This window comes from Motacilla alba, chromosome 5 (assembly GCF_015832195.1).
Source record: "Motacilla alba alba isolate MOTALB_02 chromosome 5, Motacilla_alba_V1.0_pri, whole genome shotgun sequence".
Lineage (NCBI taxonomy): Eukaryota > Metazoa > Chordata > Aves > Passeriformes > Motacillidae > Motacilla > Motacilla alba.
The window spans coordinates 50,079,556-50,098,698 of NC_052020.1; the positions used below are offsets into that span (position 1 = coordinate 50,079,556).

At 38.7% G+C, this 19,143-nt stretch overlaps 1 protein-coding gene across 19 annotated transcripts in view; it reads left to right on the forward strand.

The window, feature by feature from the left end:
* The window catches only part of EML1 (EMAP like 1), a 124,013-nt gene that overhangs the window by 43,876 nt on the left and 60,994 nt on the right, over positions 1-19,143 (forward strand). The gene's annotated exons all lie outside the window — the stretch shown is intronic.

Sequence of the window (19,143 nt, forward strand, 5' to 3'; positions counted from 1 at the left end):
ATATTACAGAGAGTTCTTCATGGTAAACTGTAATCACAAAATACCTTACTTGGGTACGAGTTATTGCTTTCTAGCAGCAAAAATGTGAGCATTCATAGTCTCATATTTCATATTCGTGGATTTCTTATTGCTGTACATTTTAGTAGTGGTCTTTGCTTTCTACTGCTGTCTGAACAGCTGGAGTCAGGTTCATACAAAATTGCTTCATGACAGCAACTGCATCAGACATAGCTGCCTCTTTCCTTGGAAGCTGTGAAGATGACAAATTTCACATTATTTTCTTTGTAGTGTGGAGCAAGAAAGGGACAGGTTTGCAGAAAACTCTGATATGTGTGGACCTGGAGACTGTGGGAGCAGTTTTTTCAGGGCAGCAGGAGTTGTGTGTGTGGGCTGTGCTTTGTGCAGTGACAGCGTATTTTTGGAGCTTTTCAGGAGAGAAAACTATGACTATGCACAGGGATTGTACTCTAATAGCAGATGCCTGTTTTGCCTAAACTTCATAAATATTTAATTGTAAGTGTTTTTAATAAGGAAACATACAGCGATGTATTTCAAAGTTTGTACTCTAATCCATTTATAAGCAAGCTGCCTTCCTACCAAAATCTCTGGGCTTTGCTTTTACAGAGGTCATGGTAGTAGCCTGCATGTGGGATCAGGAGGAGTAGCATCACTTTCTGAATAGTTTGAAAAAGCAGAGTAGCTTATTCCTGTGGACTGTCCCTCATGTTGATTTGGTAACTCTGAGCACCTATTACACTCATTGGAAATAAGCCATATGTATTTATACTGTACATAGGCTTTAAAATCTTAGTTAATCCTTAAGTATTATATTCTAGGATGTGTTTCTAGAACAAATCTCTCACTTAGCCTTGTCTCATTGTAGATAATGGCCTCAAGGGCTGTTGTAAGTTTGTATTATTCTCTGCTCATATAAGAAAGTGTTTGAGTTCAGAAGCCCTTCATTTTACAAGTTAGCCTTTACTGAGACTATATTAAATGAAATGAGGAATAAAAGATATTCAACCCTTTGAGTACAACCTTGAGGTAATCAGGTATTTCCTACATGACCCATGAGAAAAAAAAATACAAATAGAAGATGCCAGTGAGGTTTTTGAGGTTGGAAAGTGGTAAATAAAATTGCTTTACAGGAAAGTGGAAAGCTCTTGCATGTATAATAGGCAGTATGAAAAATTATGTGAAGTTGGGAGTGGGGCAGACATATAGAAGAAACCAAACAAAGCAAGCAAGTGGTAGAGATAGAAAGATAATATGATTTTAGTATATGGTAAAGTGAAATACAGAATGGCTGGTAAGCGCTCAAAGTGATCATTGTTGTATGTTGTAAAGGTTCCCGTTCTGAACAGGATTAATTTTAGTTGTACAAGAAAAGACATGATGGAATTTTCTGGTGCTCCCAAACAGAATAAATGATAAAGAGACTGCCCGTATGCATTGTTTCTAAAGATCAAAGGCTGCAAAGGCTGTGCTCCTGAAAAAACATCTGTGGGTCACCTGTGGGGTAGCAACCAAGGTCTAGCCTGGGCCAAGGATGGCTGCAGCTTATCCCACTTCTCGATTGTTTGGAGTGAGTGGGAGCCCAGTAGGGGGCTGGGAGGGAGGGAGCAGTAACGGGCAGGAGGCTGTGATGGGGATGAGGGAGCAGGACCTTGACTGGTGGAGGACCTGGACCTGGTCAGAGAGAAAAAAGTTAATACGAGAGCAGATTTGCCCCAGACTTGCTCCTTTCTTTCTAGGAAGAGCCCTGGGTTCAGGAGAAGAATTTGGGTCTTCACTCATATGCAGATTTAGTTTGCCTGATTATTTAGTAATGTGTTTTTATGGCTTGTGATGTGAAAAAAAAAAAAGGTAAATGGAGAAGGAAGGGAGAGAAGAAAGAGGGTGAGGCAAATATGTTAGTTTTGAGCTGCATGTCTAAAATCTAGGGCAAATATTTAGCGCAGCTAGTTCAAAGACACCTACTTTCTTCAAACTCCTTTCTACAGAATAGTAAAGCTACAGTTGGCATTTGAGAAACACTGTGTTAATGAACACAACTGTCAATCTGAGATAACATCAAAGCAAGAAATACAAACTTCCAATATAATTTTAGGCAAGTTATTTCATTCTTGATGCCTTAGTTTCCTTAGTTGTAAACTGAGCAGAAAGTACATGCCTTCTTTGGAGGAGTTTATCATAATTATTGATTTCTTTAGTATCTGTCCTCTTCAGTTTCAGAGGACAGTCTTCAGATGCACAAAATGTTTTGTAGTTGCTCTGCCTGTTCTGTTTGTTTATTTTTAAGAAAGACATTCAAATAACTCCTCTTAAAGACCAAGGACAGTTCTCAACTTACATGTCACTTTCCAGGTAATGAAGGACTCTGGTGGTTTATTTTGCATGTTGTAAAGTAAAGCTTAGATAATATTAACTGTGCCTGGTTATGGATCCCTTTCATGGTATGGAAGTTACTTTTAGGTAGAAAGCCAGTATGTTTATTTACAGTCAATCAGGTTGTTAGTCATGTGTTATTTAAGCTGAAGGTAAAAGTGGAAGGATACTGATAAGGCAAGATAGTGTTGAGGTTTTTAGCATCTGCTTAAAAACTGGTGGACAGAACCATGCTGAACATGATATGCTACCAAACAGGACACATACTGGAATTAGAGACAGTGCTCCTCTTGCCTCCAGCTGATTTATTAAGCTGCAGCTGTGATCAGTACTGATTATAGACAGGTTGGGAAGACACGTAGGGTGTGGACAGAGTTTTGTGGGTTCTCTGACCACAAATCCCTATCTGTCTATTCTCTATCTATTTACACAGCCTTCAGCACAGTAATTGCTGTGGGCAGGACTGTTGGGTATGTGAAATCTGGGATTCCTGCAAAATGCCTCTGTAGACTTAAAGATGGAAGTGAAAAATTATCTGTGATTTCTTTGGAACTTGTAGCATCTTTTAAATGTCCTTCATGTGGCTATTGGGAAAATCATAGCTGTCAAATGGCCAATCCTGCAAGTACAAATGCATTGTTTGACAGAAGCTTCAACTTCAGAGTATCTGGGTAAAGCAGTAAAAAAAAAGTGTGCAACATTATTTCTTAATGAAATTGATATATTTGGCAGGGGACTCCATAATATTAATTACAGTTTTGTTTAACAGATTACCTGAATAGTAATTGTTAGTAAAAAATTTAGAGTTAGAGAAAAATTTAAATTGATAGAAACTATGCTATAATTAATTTTTTTAAAAGAGCAAAATAATCACAGAATCACAGAATATGTAGAGTTGGAAGGGACCCACAAGGATCACTGATCATCCAACTCTTAGTCCTGCATGGGACTATCCCCAGGAGTCACACCATGTGCCAAGAGCATTGTCCAGATGCTTCTTGAACTCTGTCTGGCTCCTGAGGAGCCTGTTCCAGTGCCCAGCCACCCTCTGGCTGAAGAACCTTTCCCTGATATCCAGCCTAAACTTCCCTTGACACAACTTCAGGCTATGCCCTCTGGTTCTGACACTGGTCACTGCAGTGGCTGCCTGTCCTCTTCCTCTCACGAGGAAGTTGTAGTCTGTGATGAGGTCTCCTCTTAGTCTCCTGTTCTCCTGAACAGACCAATAATTAAAAAAACTCTTAAAAAGTAATGGCTCCTTTTGGCTCCCTCCCCCCAAAATCACATTAGGATTTTTGACAGGTAGTAGCTTTGATAACTATCAGTCACACTTAAGTCACAAAAAGTAAATTGTGTGACTCAGTTTTTGTCAGTCTATTTATGGCTTGAATCTTCTGTTTCTGTAATTCTCCTCTATTCCTGAAAAACAAATTGAACATGTGTACCTCTTCTCTCTGACTCCTGTATCTGAGAGTGGAGCAATGCCTGTCAGTGAGGAAGTGAGCACAAACAGGAAATCTGTATGGACAGTATTATTCTGGTGGGTGTCTCTTCTTTCCCATTTGACTCTCGCACTTCCTCTCCTTAACCTTCCTAAATGCAGCCAGTTACCCTCTTCCTACAGCTGGACCAAAGTCACACAATATGGAATGGGCTAGGGCAGGAACAGTGGTAAGTTGAGCCTTGTAGCTTTCAGGGCATCAGTTCAAATCTGTCAAGGGCTGGAAGAGACTGTATTTTGTTTTACTGTGATCACTTCCTAGCAATAATGCAAAACAAAATTGGATTTAATTCAGTGTTCACTGGGCAGATTCATGCACTCTGTGTAGGAAAAGGTGTTGCAAGCATGTTCAAAAAGATGTTGCAAACATGTTAATAGCATTACTCATGTTGTTTTTCTCAGAAGTCCAAAACAACACAGTCAGAGAGACAAATCAGGCTTTCCCATGTTTCATTCTTAGACCTCTTCTCTCCAGAACAGCAGCATGTTTTGAACTCAGGAATGGAGGCCATGCTCCACTTGAAGCTTCTACCAGTTTTGCAGGGCAGAAGATTTTATTACCTTAGACAGCATTGCTTAGGCAGCATTTTCTTAATTTTTCTTTCAGTGAGATTTGTTCTGGCTGCAGTCAAACTCTTAAATGAAATGCTGAATTGGACTCTACATTAAGTGTCAGTTTTCTGCATTTTGGAGCTATATAGAGTAGAAGTTGATTCTAGAATATTTTTCTCCACTACTGGAGTAAAGGGGAGGGAGAGGTGGCATACAGAAACACTTTTTTTTTGTTGTTGGTATGTACAGTAATTGAATGCAGAATAAATCAGTATGCTATGAATTAAAAATAACTTGCCGCAATGGACACTTGCACAATATATATTGTTAGCCTATTAGAGCTCAAACTGTTATTGCTAATAAGACACTATATAAGTAAACTGAATTTGTTGCCCTTTAATTAGCTATTTATTTCCAAAACATGAATTATTAACACTTGTGCTAGTCATGAGTGGTGTTAATTATAGTTACTGGAATTTAATTTTTTTTCTTTTTTTAACTAAGCTTCTAAAAACAAATGAAAATGTAGACCAGTCATGAGAGAATCCTCTAGTGATAGTCAAACCTCAACAGAGAATCTGTGTCAGTGTTAGCAATATAGAGAGAAACTACAAGTATCAAGGATTTTATCATGAATAAAACAACATACAGAATTGCAAATTAAAGCATTGGACTCTCAGCAGAAAAACATGCTTTATCTGATCTTCAAGGAGTTTTTAAAAAATTTAATAGTACTTTACGGAGATGGTAAAATATATGTTTTAAGTTCTAATTAAAAATAGCAAATCTGAAATTCTTTTATTGAACCTTAAACCACATGCAAATAATTCAAATAAGATTAAAATTATATTAGAAGTACATTATTAAAAAGTGAATATACGTGAGGAGACAGTGAGGGAGTGCACAAATCAGTGACATACATTTTAATAGGTTTTATTCTGACTTCCCTCTTCTTTCTCCTTTCCTTAGGAATTTAAGATGAAGATTTTAAAGTTGATGTGCAGTTCTTTTGTGAAGAGAAGTTTTGTGAAGCTGTAATAAAGAACCTGTCTTTTGATCTCTAAAATCTTGGGGATGATGAGAGAGAATAAGGAGGAAGGTTGTATGAAATGGTGTAATGAGTACATTTTTTTGTTGGGTGCTTGCTCTTTGCAAATGACAGTAATTGGGTTACCATAAGGAATTGTGAAAGCTTAGAGGGAGTGCAAAAGGAGCTGTGGATGATGCTCTTCTTCCATGAATCACAATTTAAAATGTTCGTCCATTACATAATTAAAACGTGGAAGTAGCTCCCTGAGGTTTTTTAGGAAGATGGGGTGGGGATAATGATATGTTAACATGATTTCACTAAATTAATTCTTTGGAAAGTAATTAAGTGAGATTGTCCACACTCCATTACTTCCAAAGGGTAAAATCTGACATGGTCCATCATATTCTCATCTTGCTTTTGAAATGACTTATTATTGAATAAATGTATTATATTCATTTGAAAAGTAGCATTGGAGATCTCTAGCACTGTTTTTAGGTATTGTGGAATGTAGAAACTAATCGCCTTTTTGGATTTAAAATCTGAAATAAACACTTCATTGTGATGAAAGCAGTTTGCATTTCTTAACAGCATTGACCCTGTATTTGATTGGAAGCTTACATCATGATTCCTGCAAACAGGAATGAAGAAATGTTTTCTAGATTTAAGTATGACTTCTATAATCTGTTGCAGGCAAATATCTGAAGCGTTGCTACTGGCTTTTAGTCATCTGAGAATTGAGTGTGAACAGGAGCCTAAGCTAAGCTTTGAGATGTGAGGTTCCTAAGATGCGGAATAGATGAACGCATTTCGATGTGTAAATAGAGAAACAATCTTTGTTTCAAGCTAGTAATGGCAAATATTTTCAAATTAAAACTTTGTAATGAACATTGTGTTTTATGAAAATTACATCTTTCTTTTTTCTTACAATTGTGTTGAAAAACAGCAGACTGAAACAGCCTTTGACGTTTCCCAGTGCAGCTCCCGTACACTCAAGTGAGGCTAACTGGGCACTGGAGTCTAGAATTTCCTTGAGATTGTTAAAGCATTAGGAGCAGCTCTTACTTAATTTTTTTCCTTTGGTGGAAAAAAAATGCCTGTGAAACCTGAGAAAGATCCTGACAGACAGTTTCATATTTATTTTATGCTTACTGAAACCAATTACCATTTTGTTGCTTCCTTTCCCCCTTCCCTATGCAGCATTTCACAAGCTGTTTTACCCAGACCTGTTGCTGCCTAGAAAGTATCTTTCCATCTTCCTCATGGAGATGCTGCTTTAAAGAGCTTGCAGGATGTGGCAGATGGGTCCTTGTGCTGCCCCTGGAGCAGGTAAAATGTGCTGCCCACGTTGTCCCACTGCTCAGTGACCAATGAACAGCGCGGTGCCTGTGCGTGGTTTCTTGGAGGTGACCGAGCTCTGTGGCTACATGGGTGGTCCAGCAAGGCTGGCTGGGCCACAGGAGGCAACGAGGTCTTTATCTAAACTGATGAAAACCTTACAGGCATTAGCATATTCTGAGGCTCAGGCCAGTCTTTATTCAAACCAGTGTCTGCATTCCTGCCTTTTTGCTTTGCAGCTTCCAAATGCAGGCCAAAATTAGGGGGCAGTGGCAGACAGGACTATGCTAAAATGATCTGAAAAATCAGGCCATCATTTTGGCCTGTGAATCTAAACATTGAATTTTGAATTAATTAAATTTTAAAATTGAATTTAAGGAGTTTCTGTCCATGTATTATATGAGGCAGTGTTATAAAGCACATTTACAATACCTCAGTGTAACACAGTAAATAATTACTGATGTGATTTGGGGTAAGAAGCAAAATCCAGACAATGTGCAGGTGATAGAAATTTAATTGTGGACTTCAGTAGGTCTGAACTTTGAAACTTTGGAAATTATCATGACAAAGTCCAGTTGAATCTAAAAATATGAGTATTCTTAGAAATTTTGGCTCTTGTAGTAAAATATGTATCTATTGTACTTTAGTGAACTCTGTATAATGCCATGCTGGGAAGGAGGTATGAGGGTAGGCTCTTTCTTTTTCTCCCTTTTATGCTAGATAGTGTGAGAAGTCCTTGTGGTAGCTGTATTTCAGTTTGGAAATAAGTTATTTCCCCTGTGTTCAGAGGTTTTAATGAACTAATGAGGGGTTCTTTGGGACCAAATATTTCATACATAAAATTTTTAATTTAAGTGTTTACATGTTTTGCAAGGCTTGAGGCCTTTCTCTACTGAGAAGTGAGAAAAGATCCATTTATAAATTTGGGGGGTTGGTGTGTGGTCCAGCAGACCCCTGGTGTAGGCTGTAGGGGTTGGTTGCTGGTGGCATACAGATAAACCTTTTCTTGACTGGTGTACTGCAGGGTCTTGCAGCTGAAGGGCTACATACATAAAAGAAGCAATGAGGTGCACTAGCTCTGTGATGCTGCACTTCAGCACTATGTCCACCTTAGCAGGAACTGTGAGAGAAAGAAATCTGTAAAGCAAAATAGTTTGTGGTGAGGGCTGGGGTATCCAGTGTCTCTGCATTTACTGTGGGCTAGCTCTGACTTTATGCCATGTACCAAACACACTTCAGCACTGGAGCACTCCTGCTGTGCTACTGGAGTGCTCTCTCAAGACTTGGCCTCTCTGAACCAAAGAGGGGTGATGGGTGACAAACACTGCATAAGCATCCTTTGGGAACAAACTGAAATAAGTATAGGGAGCTGTGGCAGTTCAATTGTCATAATCTTTGAGAGATGTTTTCTCCCACTCTCTAGTCTTTAGCCATTGTTCATTCTGATTTGGGAAGTAACATGGTCAGTACACCAACAGTAAAGTTGCTTCCTTGATGTTCTGTCCTGGTTTTGTCCTGGTTTTCTTGAGAAGAGATTTTTAATATCATGAACAAGGGACCACCGGACCTGTGTTGGGCTTGAGCACTTCCTTAGGTCTGAAGATTTTTTTTAACAATTTCTCTATCAGAAGGATTATGAGTGCTGACCATGTTCAGAATAAAAAATTGAAATCTCTGGGCTTCTTTCTTTTGAGCAAGTTTTAATGGATCAGACAGAACTAAAATCAAGGCTTTACATTTACAACAGTTCTGTTTTACTGAAAGATCTAAGCCCAGTCATTTTTAAGGCAGAGAGAGGGGAAGGAATATGGATGTAGCAGTCTACCTGCCCGTTTTATTATTTAATAGCTTGGTGTTTCCATCTCTGTTTTTAAGGCTGAATAAACAGGATGCAAATAGTAAGGGGTTTGGTTATGGGGTTCCCTCCCCAGATTGTTATTGATTATTGTGTGGTGGATTTTGCTTAGATTGTTTTTGCTGTATTGGATGATCTGTTGTTTTAAAGACTTATGATAAGTATGTTATCTGTGCAAGCCTGGGAAAAAAAATGGTTCTGACTATCACACCAGTAGTATTTCAGAACAAATTTACAGCTGAATTACAGAGTTAGTTATTTGAATGGTATTTCAGCTTTCTTTTATGATTTGGAGGCTTTGTTTTGGTTTTAGGAAAGAGTTAAATAACTGAGTTGTGGGATTAAATGTTCAGCTATGGAAATGAAAAATGGTTGCTGTTGTGTGAAGTGAATGTTTTATAACTAAAATTCATGGAAGTTGGAAAACACATTTGTTGGTGTGGTCTCCCGAGAGCAATATATTTGTATCTACTCACTCATTTTTTTATAGAGCACAGGGTTATAGGCATTAGGGTGAAACTTTACAGCAGTGAACAGAGCAGTGTGGTTTGTTCCAGCATTGCCTCATGTGTAAATTATTTGAGAGGTTCTGTTCTGTAGCTGTCAGTTCTTGGTAAGATACTGTTACTTGTATTTTAGCTTCTTCTGTGAGCACATACCCCTGGGTGATTGATCTGCTGATTTCTAAATTTTGTTTGAATAAGGAGGGTCTATAGCAGGGCAACCTACCACTTCCCACCCTCCCACAGGGCCAAGATGAATCAAAAGAACTATTTCTTCTTTCATCTGCCCTTTTAAAATAAAATGTACCTTGTTTCTGATGCATAGGGATGTAATACAATCATTTTTCTGACTTTGAAGATGAGTAACACTATGTGATAATGTTTCAACTGTTTCAATGAAATGAAAGGGTACAAAGTAGCATAGATGGGGAGACAAAGGGATGTTAAAGATGACAGGCTCAGTCCTTCAGATGTTATGTGATAGGAGGGTATATAGTGTTCCTTAGGAGTAAAGGTTAATAAACCAGAGAGCTGTGGGAGCTGGAAGATACCACTGTAAAATTCAGAAGACAGAGGTTAAGTGGATTCTGGTCTTGAGGGCAAACCTGTTGTCCCTGTCCCAGTGCCCGTTTCCATTTTCACCTGGGGCTGATAAACCACACTACACTGTGCAGCTGCTCAGGAGGAAGGTCTCATTTCCCCTTCCCTCAGTTGCTGTCTGTGGTTTTACCTACTTGACGGGCTAAATTGTCAGGAGTTAGGTTAACATGCTAACCTAACAGAAAACAAAAATTAAAACCAGGCAGTATCTGTGTGTGGTATTATGGTTTTGCTTTTGCTGGGTTAGTTCTGCCAAGTTGGAGAATTAAATCAGTTTCCAGAGGCAGCAAAAGATAAATTGCAGGAGAAGCGGGTGCTGCAGGCAGACTGGGGGCTTCTAGAATGACCATTGTGTCTTGTGGAGCTGGACCCTTGCTTTTGTCATTTCAGCTGCTTGTGGCACCATGTGTTGCACAGCATCAATAAATTAATCCTCGTTAGAAGTGTTGCCCATCTGTTCTGTATTGTAGCAGGTAGAAGTGATCCCCTTTTTCCTGTCTTGTGCCAGGCATAGTGGTGGTAGGCAAACTTTTGAAACAGTGCATACGGCAGCACAAGGGAGAGACATGCAGCTGCTGAGGGCTAATAAAGAGGGAAACTACTTTTTGACTGCTACAAATATGATTGAAAATTGAATTAAGGTTCACAGAGATAGAAAATTACCTATGCATAATAAATTTAATTTCCAGTCCACCTACCAATTCTAAGCAGGGTGAACTTACATAAATTTTTTACCATTGAGATTCCTCTCTTTCTTTGGTGAATGTTTTGTTTTTATCGTTGCTTTTCATGTGTGTCAGTGTGTGTTTTGTTGTTTTTTCCCTGCTTGGAAACTATGGATCTCAATATTTTTTATAATCCTTTTAATGTGCTCTTCAGAATATGACATCACATTCAATTAAAAAAAGAATCATAGTTAGCCCCAGGCACACAGGTGTACTCAGTATTTTTTTAAACTGAAATTTTAATTAGTAATTTAGTATTACCTACTTTTTCTTGCGCTTAGGAAATTTGTAGCTTTGTATTTCTTAGAATTTTCCTTTAAAGTTTTGAGATAGAAGTAAAATTTCTATCAAAAGAACAAGAATCTCTTCTTTCTTACATTACTTGTTCTTGGGAACAGACTTGTTTCAGGGGCATGTTCATCAGATTATTCCATAACTTTTCAGGAAAAGACATACCCTAAAACCAGAATTAATCAGTAACAAACATCATCAGTGTGATGCTGCTGCTCTGTTCTCAGAACCAAATCTGGGCATTCTTTTGATTACAGGAGACTCATTGCAAAGAGTAGAGGAAGATCCGTGAGATCTCTGTGCATTGAGGAATTAAAGCACAAATACTCTTGCAGGAGCAAGTAATCATCTTCAGCAGTCCCTTATAGGAAGGTCTGGATTAAAAATTTTGCGCTTGAGAGAGAGTTTACTCTTTTGTTTGTTTACTCTTCATTGTTTCCAAGAAGATGAAATAGGCCTGAAGCAGCTCCAGTGATTCCTGCAAGGCTCTGTAGGATTTTGTGAAGCCCAGAAACCATTTGGTTGAAGCTGAGTTTTTAACCTTGGTAGTTGTGACTCAGAAGGTTATGAGAGATTTGTGTGAATATTGTTTCAGGAGGGAGTAACTTCAGGGTTTTTCCTCCTTTCTAGTTTTTATATTTGAGTTTTAATTTTAAAAAATGTTTAGCCTCAGGGAGCCCTCTAAATCTAAGCCTTTTACTGCCTCCTGAATTTGGCAGTTGCTTCTCTTGGTTTAAATCTCTAGGCATGTGTGATGTGAAGCTTTGAAGTAGCTGTTGCCTGGCTGAAGCCTCTCTGGAGGCAAGGAGAAGGATAATAAAGTTTTGACATTTTCTTTCTTTCCATCATGCAGATATTTTAACAGAAGTGAAACAGCTGATTTTTAGTAAAGACTCTAAAATTACAGAATTGCTAAGAGTGTCTCTTCTGTGGTTTGGTTTTAATTTAGAACAATTGCTAAAATCAGTAGTGTGGAAAGCCACATGCATTTTGTCAGTGTTTTAATATCTGGCATTAGGAACTGGTTAATCCTTTTAAGAAATGGAACATGAGATTCAAGAGGGAGATGTTGCAGCCCAGCCCAACATCTTAGATGTTGCCCACTGGACCAGTGACAAATACCAGAAAAGGCAAAGAGAGATATTTGGGTGGGGGCAAAAACCCCAGCAAAAGTTTCTCATTCTTTGTAATTCTGGTTTTACATAGTATCTGCCAGTCCCGTGCTCAGTGAGCACACTGTTGCCAAGTCCATGGCAGTCTGTATCCCAAAGAGCAAGCACCTTATCTTCACCTTCTGAGCAAGGCTCTGTCTCAGCACAGCTCCTGTACTTCCTCCAAGAATGAAAGAGATACAGGCCATCTTCTCCTGGCTATTCCTAACTTTTTCCACTCTGGCTCCCATAAAAAAGTGTCTGGTTGTACAGAATAAGAAGTAGGACAATACATCAGGGAGGGCAAAAAGCTATTTCAAACATCTTGATTATGGCATGGTGAAACTGTTTCTGTTTGGGTGTTTCCAGCTGTTCTGGCACAGAGCACTTCTGACACAACACTGCTTTGTATTAACTAGGTTTACTAGATTTACTAGTGGCTAAAATACATACAGTGATTTTAAAACAATTGGTGTCATGCAGCTATTGCTCAGTTTACCAAGCTGTCTGTGTTCTTCTGTGCTGCAAAGACTGTGCACTGTGGAAGCTTTGTCTTTACTGTAAATGTAGTAGTAAGATTTTTTTGTAGAAACTTAATTTATCTTAAGAAGTTTAAATTGTCTGGCTTTACATGCAGTTTATTGGAGTACCTTTTGTTCTGCTGCATAAATAGGTAGACCTATATAAAAATTTAAAGTCACTTTGTGCTGCAAACAACAATTCTGTAACTCTGCTGACAAGTCAGCAACTTGCACAGTTGTGAAATCTTTCCTTTTCCAGTTATGACTGGAAAAGAAAAATTGACACGTTGTTCTTACAAGTCCATGTTACCTGTCCTTTAGCAAGCTGTGGTTGAGCACTGCATACTAAATGTCAGTTATCATATTGTGCAATCTGTATGAGCAGAATTCCCACTTCCACAGCGGTGGGAGTAGAAATGGGAAGCAGTCAAATAAACTCAGTCCCTCAAGGCTCCTCCCAAGGTGACTGGTGCAGAGTGCAGTGAAGTCCAGGGAATTCTTCTGACCTTTTGGAGGCACAAACCTTGGGAAACAAATGAGTATTGTTAAAGTGATGACATCTTTCACATGATAAAAGTAGCAGCTTAAAAAAAAAAAAAAGCTTTTGACACTTTTGACAGGCTTGCACATGATAATTAGATAGTAAAAAGAAGGTGTGGGTTGGCAAGGCATTAGATATGAATGATATGCAGGTTCGTATCCATTTCTCTTTAAGCAATGTTGTGCTGAAGATGAAGCCCTCTGAACAGCTGTGTAAAGCAGAGGTTTTAAAGTGAAAATGGATTGTATCCATTTGAAATAATTCAAGGGAAGCTGGGGAAAGCTACTGGCACTCTTTTTCTGAATAACTCTTTGCCTCATTAAAAAGTTCTTAATACAGCATATTATGGGTGTAATCTTAGGGCTGTGTGCATTGGCTTTCCAAGTGTCTTATTTATTCACTTTCAAATTAACTTTCAGGAATAATAAGCTTTTTTTCTTGCACTGTATGTTCTGAACATTACCCTTATTGCCTTTACAACCTGTCAAGAATGAAGGAAAGAAGCTAGAGGAGAGGGTGATTTTTGTAATTTGCATTGAGAAGGAAAAATGGGAAGAAGGAGTGAAGATAAAGCAGGGCCTTGACTTACCTATACTGTATGAATTTTGTGATTAGTCCACAGGAAAGTTATTTATGGGGAGATACACGTAAGGTGGAAGACAATACATGGCATTTAGTATTCCTGTGGGATTTGGGGATCTTCAGCTTAATTTGGCAGGGTATCATCTGCAGGCCAAATGTAGTGGTGGCAGCAGAATTGGGTTCAGGTAGTGGCAACTGCCCCTCTCCTATTGCCATGTTTCTGGCTGCTTGCATTGGACTTTGTCCATGTTCTATGTCCTGTGCCATCTGGGAGCCTGATTCCATACTTTTCACCTGCACAGTGGATCCCAGCTCATTCCCACAACAAACAGAGACTCACTCTTACGTGCTGAAGCCCTCTGAGCTTCCAGCCTGGCAGTGCTGCCAGCTCTCTCTAGTACCTGCTGGTGGTAGTCCCGTGCCCTGTGCCCTGGGACCACGACTCCTGAGTGCAGCTCAGATGTGAAGGTATCCCTGCGTGTATTGACTTGAGATATGGGGCCATCTATTCCATGAAGGTAGGAGCAGCAACAGCTACCTGTATTGCAGGCACTTGTCTGTGGGCAGTCAAGAGGCAGTTGTGAGGGCCTGGTCTGTGCTGGCAGTTTTTAGGTATTATTTTCTTTGCAAATTTTTAGTACCATTTTGATTTCCTGAGAGAAGGTCAGGCTGAGTTCTGGAGGATTCAGCGCTGTTGGGAGGACCCTTTTCCCACCCCACTGCTGCTCTGTCCTGTTTGACAGCCTCCAAGTCCTTGAGAAATCAGATGGGAGCTGCCAAAATAGCAGATGTTTCTGCTGAGTGTGCTGTAATCTCTCACAGCACTGATGCTGATCAGGCTTTGTGTACAGGTCTCAGCAGCACAATGAATGTCCTCCAGCCTTTGCCATGCCTGACTGGGTAGTCTTTAGCCCCACAGAACAGCCCTGGCTGAGGGCTGCAGGGGTATGGCTGGTTAGATTTTACTGATGATAGAGCGAGAGGACACCTTCCATTAGATCAGGTTTCTCAAAGTCCCATCCAACCTGACCTTGAACATTTCTAGTAATGGGGCATCTGGTGCTTCTCTGGGCACTCTGTTCTGGTGCCTCACCAGCCACTGATCAGGTTGAAGAGAAGACTCCAGAACCTGCACCATGACAGGGTAGCCTCCTGCAGAGTTTGTGAGGAGATTCTTTGAAAATTCTTGGGACTTGCCTTTTTTCTGCTGTAAGCAGTTGTCCATGAAACAAAATGGGTTTTTTTAAATCATCTGGTTCAGATCCATGGATGTTAATGCACTCTCCTTGCTGGTGGTTGTTTTGTGGATGAAGTGGCAAAAAGATAGAAAGTTCTGGCACCTCTGAAAAAATGATTAAGCTTTCCTTTTTAAGCTCTGGGGAGTAAGAAAATGTGTGAACTAAGGCTGAATAATGAAACTTAAAACAAAACTGTTTTCTTCATGTTTTATAAGATTTTTTAAATTACTTAATAATTCCTTAAAATTTTTGTAGGAATTAGGCCTCATTCCTTTCAGAAGACAGACTTTCCTGGCGTCAGATAAATCTGATAAGCATATTTAATGTGATTTTGAAATGCAGTAAATATGAAACCAGTAAATTTGATGTCCAGTTCAAAAGCCTCTTTTTTCATACAAGGGGAGCTAGTAGGGTATTGAACTACTTTGCAATACAGTAGGAAAAAATATTTTTCTTTTTTAATGATTAGGGAAGCAGGAACTATTGCACTCTGTGAATGACTTCTCAAAATGTAGTTTTCAGTTAAGTATTTGGGTTTGGGTTTATTGTTGTGAGGATTTTTTGAGGAGCAGCTTGTTTGTTTCTTTGCTTTGGGTTTTGTTTTGTTGTTTATTTTTACTTGATAGTGGGCCTACAAAGCTATCTTGTTCCCATCTAAAAGGAAGAAAAAGAGAGGTGTGGATAGATTTACTTGACTGTGTGACCCCTTTGTCTTAGTGGACTCACCGCTAGAGCAGTCACTTGTTGGCTTAAGTGTAACAGGATTCTTGATCAACTGGATCATTTTTCCTTTCTTTTCAACTTTTGGCTTTGCAAATACTGGATGCTTTTGCTTTTGGTGAGGAATCAACTTTTGGAAACTGTTACAAATGAGAGCATTGATTGAGAGTGAAGAGTTGGGTCGCTGGCTCAGGGAAGCTGTCAGTTCTGGGGGTTGGACTTCTCTGCCGTGGAGATCTGTGTACCTAAGCATGAGCTTATGTATTAAGTTTGTTGCTTTTATGTAACTAAGTATTTTTTGTGAAGAAGCTGTACTGTTCTAGGGTTTAATCTTGACTGTCTCATGCTAAAATGAAGGATATTTTGAAAAAGGTATCTCCTGCTTGCCATGGCTGACGTAAAAAATTGATGTGCTGTGAGCAGATATTGTTTTCAGAACTATCTCTTCAGTGGAGTTGGGAGAAATGTTTTCCAATCAGTTTCAACTTTTTTCTGTCTCTTGTAAATCTAGTGATTTTCAAGTTCAATGTAGCGCTCAGTTTACTGCCCATGGAAATCACTGCTCTGTGCTGTGCTGGGGAAGTTTACTGTACCTGAATGTTGTTTTGGGCAAATCTTATCACTGCAATAATCTTTACGTACTTGTAGACCACTAATCTATGTGCAAAAACACTTTAAAAAATGTTCCTTCTTGAATTGTAAGTAAAGATTGTATTGTTAAACAGTGCCTTTAAAATACTAAACTCATTTAGTTCAAGTGGCTGTACTTGACCTAACTTGTGTTTGCACTCTTGCATACAGAAGTCTGACTTAGTGAGTTCCACCCACATCCAGAGCTAAGAAAGCATAAGAGAACTCTTGCCCTAAAGCTGAATGGCCGTATTAGCCTTAAAGGTTTGTCTTTGCTGATAGGCTCCACCTTATCATGAAGGCTGAAGCTCAGATTCCCGGTAATCACAGGGCTACAAGAGCCTTATCAGCCAGGCTTTCTGCAGGGTTTGTTCACACTCGTCCTTCAGCACAGTGCTATTAGGAGATGGCTTTTGGGAAAGGATTTACTCTGCACAGCCGTCATCCATCTAATCTCTCGAGTGAAAACTCACACGGGAGAAGTACTGACTGCCGCCAGAAGGAAATCAGTCCCACAAAGTCCTTGAAGGAGAGGAACGGTCATGAGCCAGGCTCAGCTTGGACCTTGGCCTGGGGCTTGTTCCCAGCCAAGGGCAAACCAGACATCTGCTGACTCTGCCACTTTTACTGAGGGCTCTCCATAGCCATGGGGAGAGACAATATTGCACTCGTTGATCAAAGCGTATTTCTAAACTTCTTTAACTCAATATGAAAGATATAAAATAGTTTGTCTCCTCCTCCATCTCTTCCTCCATGAAAGCCTGAGTTTCTTTTAAAAATAGGCAGCATGCATGCTGTGGCATTGCCAAGTACTGCAGAGGATGGGGCAAGCCTTAGAATACAACTTGCTCATTCTCACAGGGCGGCAGGACCACACTTCACAGTGTGCTGGGAATGGCATCGCAGCTGGGTGAAATTTGTGACAATGCTGTGCACCCTATTGTGGTGAAATAAGAATATGATCTCATGCTAGGGAACTCAATTAAAAATAAAAAGAATGCAAATTGTCTTCAATTAGAGGAGTCACATTTTTAACCAAATAATTTTTCAGATTATGTGTGTTTCTCTGTTTCCTGAAATAAACCTGAATTCATTTTTTATTTAAGGATAGAAAATAAAGGGATTTTTTTCTTCATTCTCCTAAATAGCCTTAAAGCCATCATCTTCCTGGTTAATACCAGGACATCAAATACTGTATCAAATGTGGTATATCTGGCTGTGTTTGAGTCCTTGGCAAGGGCAGTTTGTTCTTTCTGCATTTATGTCAGCAAAGATTTTTTTTGCTGGAGAGTGGGAATATGTAATGGCAAGACTTTACAGTAAGAAAACATATTACTAATTATTGTATTATTATATTGTATTATATTTGTCAGAATTAAATGAAGGGAAGACTTAATCCTAACTGAAGATGAAGATGGACAGTGTGGGTAAAATTCCATTCTGTTATGGGCATTCTGGATACTTTTTTGCCTCTGCCATCCAAGCAAGGCTATCTCTAGTTAATTCAAGGACTTCTCACGTGCACTAGATTACTGCCCCTTCTAGAAAAAAATCCTGTTTTCCTGTGAGAGACAGTACTGAACAAGACAGGTCTTAAAATATGACTTTTAATAGTTTTCTAAATTTGAAATATTTTTTCCTTTAAATATTTAGATTGTGATTTGTCTTTGTGACAGCCTGTAATGAAGCCTAACACTGCATTAATTTCAGAAACTAAAATATTCACGAGGTACAGAGTTCTCAAGAAAAGTCAGACCACTGCTAAAAGTAAAGCCTTTAGCTGAGAGCAAGTACCCAGAGTCTGTGAAAGTGATAAATCTGCTTTAGACATCAATGACCCCTTCTGCAGGTGCAGGAAGAATGTTTTATTCTCTTTGTATTGTGTCCCTTAGTTTGAGTCTACAGAAAACAATTAATAAAGCTGATTAGCCTTTAAGGAATGTAAATGTAGAATGGGAGTGGTATTTATTTTACAAATAAATTCTATTGATTAGAAGCTGAGATTTTCCAATTCTTATTTCTCACAGGATACACTTATGAATTAAGACAAAATATAAAATATTTCAAATTGATAACTATGGATTACTTGTTATTGATGCAGTCTCAGTTTAGTAAATTGGTAATTTCTTAAATGGAAAACTGTTTAATTGCTTATGTATTTCTAAAGTTTAGTAGTGTTTTCAATTTGTTTTTTAAAAAAACCATATATATAGAAGATTACAATTTTCATTAAACTGTAGATTATTAAAAATATAGGTAAAAAGCTAGGGGGGCAAGTAAATTTGAGGATCAGTTGTTGTTTTAATATTGAATATGGAAATTAGGAAAATGACAAAACGTATTCTGACCTAAGTAGTTTAAATGTTTAAAAGGTCCTGTCTCTAATGTAACATAAAGGCTGCATTTAACTGCAGATCAGCTACTGGCTGATATATCTTAAGGTTTCTTGAGAGTGTGAATCAACTTCTCTTTTGTAAAATAACTTAAATACACAACAAAGAAGAAAAAAATAAAATTGGCTTGTAACACTTTCCCAAGGGCTAACATCAGTAACTTTTAAAAGGTATTTTAAATCAGTTTTCTTACATTTGGAATCTCTCCTCACTGCAAGTAAAAGTAAATCTTTCTGCTTTTATGCATATGGCATAGTTGAAGAATCAAGTGGAGACATCCAGTCTTTAACAGCCCTGAAAAGGTATTGAATTCAACACTATAAAGTTTCAAGGAGAAATTTTTTTGTGAACTGATGTGTGGTGTCTATTTCCATGTGGTTTAAAGTATATTTAGGAGAAGCAAATCTCTTCTGATTTGGTTCTTTTTGTCCAGTAGTGCTAAACAAAAGCTGAAGGTTTTTTACCTTACATCATGTGTTGAATTTACATTCATTTCTTCCAAGCTATTGCTGGGTGACTTGGACATTGAGCCATAGCTGTGACATGGAGACGGAGAGTCATTGGAGATGTTCTCTCATGTTCCACAA